The following is a 4,909-nucleotide window of genomic DNA, read 5'->3' on the forward strand; positions in this document are numbered from 1 at the left end:
CGTTGAGGATAAGAACCGGATAAGTGGTACGTTTTGCTGACACACACACATAACTCACGCATACAGGGTGACAGGGAGACGTGACCGGAATTTCCGGGTCTGTAATTGATTGCGGCAAACATCGGTTATTGAGAATAAAAGAAATAGTAGAATAAATTGTGGAACACTGTGGATATTAGGCTGAAATTGTTACAAATTAAATTTACTTTTAACATTAAATAGCAGGTTTTACAAAATTATCACAGCTTTTTAATTAAACTGACTGCATAAACTGAAAACTGTCCAAAATTTTTTTTGCAGTTATTCGCAAACTACGCGAATACAAATCGTTTCAACTTTTTTTATTTTCAAAAAACATTGTTTCACCACAGTGTAAAAAGTAACAGTGGTCCGACGCCTTTGATGTTTGCGTAAATGCCGACACCGCACAAGAACACAGTAGGGATGTCACAGACTTTTACACAACTGCCCAAAATAATATGTGACAACTAATAAGATACGTTGACGAAGTAGTACCGAGCTACTAACAATGGCGATGTATACAGCTCGGGTGCGCGCGACCCACCCCTCGCACCCCGCACGATTACCCTGTCTAGACGGCTTCGTTGAATGACTGTATTTTTCTTATAGACTGTGGTTTCACCTTCCTCCAAGGACTCTAAATAACATAGTTTTTAGAGATTTTTTAGGGTTCCGTACCCAAAGGGTAAAAACGGGACCTTATTACTAAAACTCCGCTGTCCGTCCGTCCGTCCGTCCGTCTGTCACCAGGCTGTATCTCATGAACAGTGATAGCTATTAGGCAGTTGAAATTTTCACAGATGATGTATTTCTGTTGCAGTTATAACAACAAATACTAAAAAGTACGGAACCCTCGCTGGGCGAGTCCGACTCGCACTTGTCCGGTTTTTGTAAGATTTGGCTGCTGTAAGTATGGGTGGGAAATGCACAGTGATGCCAATGCTCGCTGTTATCTCTTCCCTGATTTATCTCCGACTTGCCCATTTCAATTCCAGCCCCGATCTGTAAGATACCCTGGCACAGAGACAAGTACGGGCACGGCTAGCCCAATCAATGAGGGCAATTGGTTTTAACACTAGATTACGTTAAGAGTCACATGAACCTAAACGCCGCCATACAGTCGAAATTTTCGCTCTCATTTTAAAATGACATGAATCATATAGGTATGTCTAAAATATAGGCCCCGTGCATGAACTATAGAGGGCAGCATAGGAGCCGTCAGATTTTTGGCGCGAGGCATATTGTGTCGTTTATGCTTCCGATGTAGCCCACAAGATGGCAGAACCTACTATGCACAAGGAAACGCACCGACGAGAACGGTAGATGGTAGCACTTGCTTTGGAATGTACATGTGCACATATGTTTCCGATTCAGGCCACAAGATGGCAGACCCTCCAACGCGCACGTTCCCTATACCAGTGTAAATATATAGTCATAACAAACGTCACATTTTCATAAGAATTTTACATGTAGGTATGGTGTTTTTTCTACCACAATGTAAAAAGTAATAGTGGACCGACTCCTTTGAAGTTTGCACCACACAAGAACACAGTAGGCTTGTCACAGACTTTTACACAACTGCCCAAAAAACTGCAGATTTAAAATAAGACACGCTAGCTCTGTAAGTAGTACCGAGCTACTAACAATGTAAGCAGCTCGGGTGCGCACGTCCCACCCCTCGCACCCCGCACGATTGCCCTGTCGAGGCATCTTCGTCGAATGACTATCGGCTCGATTCGGAAAATTAATTAGACTACTAGACTTCAACAAGTTGCGATACGGATAATTTAAAGATATTTGTAAGATAGATATGTCAAATTTGACTTTTCCGCGATTCTGGAGGTCCTCTTGAACGATTTCGACAAGTTATGACTTAGATATCCAAGTCACATCTAGTCGATATCTAATGTAGATCTAGTTGATCTCTAAATCGTCTCAATATCTTGTGATTATCTCGAAATCCGAATAGGCCTGTATTGCTTTGTAGACTGTGTTTCTACACTTGTTATTGCAAAGTCCGTACTGAATTATCCGTATCCGACTCTATGCATTTGGCACGAAACGTAAACGGCAGAACCACTAAACAACAGACAGAGATTACGTCACGTCTCCCGAGTGAAATCGGGTCGAGTCTCTCTCGGTGGCCTTGCGAGGCAATTCAAAACGACCACTCCTACTATCTATTGCTTATACCTACATCCCGCTTTTGTATTTATGACTAGTGGCTTTAAGAGCTGTAGATCACGGAAATTACCATGGCTACGCAATTATAAATACAAAAACTAAATTGATAAATAAATTTCATTTAATTTTGAAAGAAATTCAAAGGTGTAATGTGTGAAGTCCCCAATCCGCATTGGGCTAGCGTGGGGACTAACTATAGCCCGAACACTCTCCCGCATGAGAGGAAGCCTGTGCCCAGCAGTGGGATGTATAGGTATAGGCTGATTATTATTATTATTTTATTATTTTACTCGAAGTAGTTTTTAAGTGCTCGAGTGGAGACCACGGACTAGCAAGCGGAGCATAGGACGTCCACCCACAAGATGGACAGACGACCTTGTTAAGGTCGCCGGAAGACACTGGATGCGGGTCGCTTCCAACCGATACGTGTGGAGGTCCAAGGGGGAGGCCTATGTTCAGCAGTGGACGTCTTATGGCTGAGATGATGATGATGATGAATTTTACTCACCAAATTTCACGAGTATCTGTCGTGCAACTTGTAGAGGAGAGCAGCCGGGCATACTCGTACCAGGACTCGGAACCGGTATTGAAATACCTGTTAATATCGTTCCCAAGCCGTTATATTATAACGTTCATTAAAAAACCGGTTAATTGATGGAACGCGAACTAAAAAATTACGTTCTCTCCTAACCGGTAAGAGGGAACTGAATTTTATGGTTCACAAGGAACGATGTAATACTGGTTACTCTTGGCGTTCGGAGACTCTCGGTTAAACTCGTTGTCATACGTGAAAGAGACAGCAATACTTACTCATTCTATCTCGCTTCGATATTTTCAATTTAACCGGTTAGTTTCGTTCCACAAAAACGGAAGGCGAACGAATTTGGCATAAATCAGTATCTCAATAGAACAGTTCTTTTACCGGTAACCGCAAACGGAAACGAAATCGTTTTCGTTCCCGGGTGAATGAACGGTTTGAAAAATAAAACGGTTTCTGAGCCCTGACTCGTACCGAACGTCAATTTTTCCCACGCTGAAACGGAGACCTTCACTTCATTCGGTCAAAAAACGTTGACATTTCATTTCAAAAAGGATTTATCTTGTTATTTTTGATGTTTGAACTTATGTCTCAAGTTGTTTTATTAAACTTGTTTCCCGTCTAGTATTTTAAAAAGATAATTCTAACTTTAATTACTTTTATACTTCTCCAGACCTTCCAAACCTCAAACAAAAATCTCCTTTATTAACCGCAAAATAAAGTTCAAAACCAAATAACAATTCTCGTTTTGAAACGAGCTGAATTTTACGGCTACTTATAACTCGTTTAATTGCACGTTCTCAGACGTTCAGACACCCCTCCCTAAGGGGGGTAAAAAGGGGGTGAAAGGGGGAACGTGATCAAACTTTGTGATCAAAGACCAACGCATCAATCGGAGAGCAATCACTGCAGTTCCGGGGTTAAATAACTTCTTCAAATTGCTTTCTAAGACTGTTTGATAGATATTGGCTATGGGCGAATTAGTTTTTAAGGTAACAAGCACACGGTCAGCTTTATAGTAAGCGGACACAGTGTTCAGAGGATTCTTAGTGTCCGCTAACTGGTACTGTTGCACGGGGCGGGTGAGCGGGTTAACAAAAATAGTATGAGCAAAAAGAATATAGTGCATAGAGACGGATTGTCAAAGTAGTGTTGTAAATATGCAAAAGACTACGGACTTGTTAATGTTTATTTTTAGACTGAATTCTAACAAAAAAATGTTTTAAGTGAAAACCTACCGTTTTAAAATACATAAATACAGTGACATAAACAATAAAAACTGGCAAGTGAATAGAAATGTGAACATTGTAAATATAAAGTGACCGTTTCTACGTTTAAAATTACTTGGACTTTGACCGCTGCCATAGGATTTTGCTTATCACTCGTCTCTTATCAAAACATCTAGCGATCCTTAAATTCGTCCAAAGCACCTATGCATCCATGGCTGTACGGTACATATAGCGCCTGTGACGCAAAGTGACCGAGTTCGATCCCAATGAACTGAAAAACTTTTTGCATTTTTATTTTTCTCTCGATTTTTTTGCTTTTTGTTTATTTATTTTTTGGCTTTCTTATTTTTTATATTTTTTATTTTTATTGTAACTACATACAAAAGTTGTGACTGCAAAACAAAAGTGACTATCTTTGATTTACAATTATAACAGTAAAAGAATTAAGTAAAATGAAGTGCATTGGATGTGATGACCCAATAACCGATCCCTCAGTAACAATAAGATGCGTCGCATGTAACGATGCTTACCATTATGATTGTCTTGGCATGACACTATCAAATTATTTATTAAGCAAACAAGATCTTGAGCGTAGTTGGAATTGCTCGTCATGCTCGAATATCACGAAGAGGAATAGAAATGATAATACGCCCGTACGAAAATTTTATGACGTAACCCCACCACAAGATGTGTCGATGAATGAAATCACTCCAGACGAATCGCAGATAAATATACACAATTGTAGCATAGTCCAACGCAGTCAATCCTGTCAGCCACCTATAACAATCGACCAGATCAGCACCCTGTTGGATCTTAAATTAACTCAGCACAATGAAGCCATTAAAAAAGACATAAAACAATTAATCCATTCAGAAATAACTGCGGCTATTGATAAGGTCAAAAATGACTTCATACAGAGAAATAATATGCTTGACAC

The sequence above is a fragment of the Cydia splendana genome, chromosome 12 (genome assembly GCF_910591565.1).
Source record: "Cydia splendana chromosome 12, ilCydSple1.2, whole genome shotgun sequence".
NCBI classification, from domain to species: Eukaryota; Metazoa; Arthropoda; class Insecta; order Lepidoptera; family Tortricidae; genus Cydia; species Cydia splendana.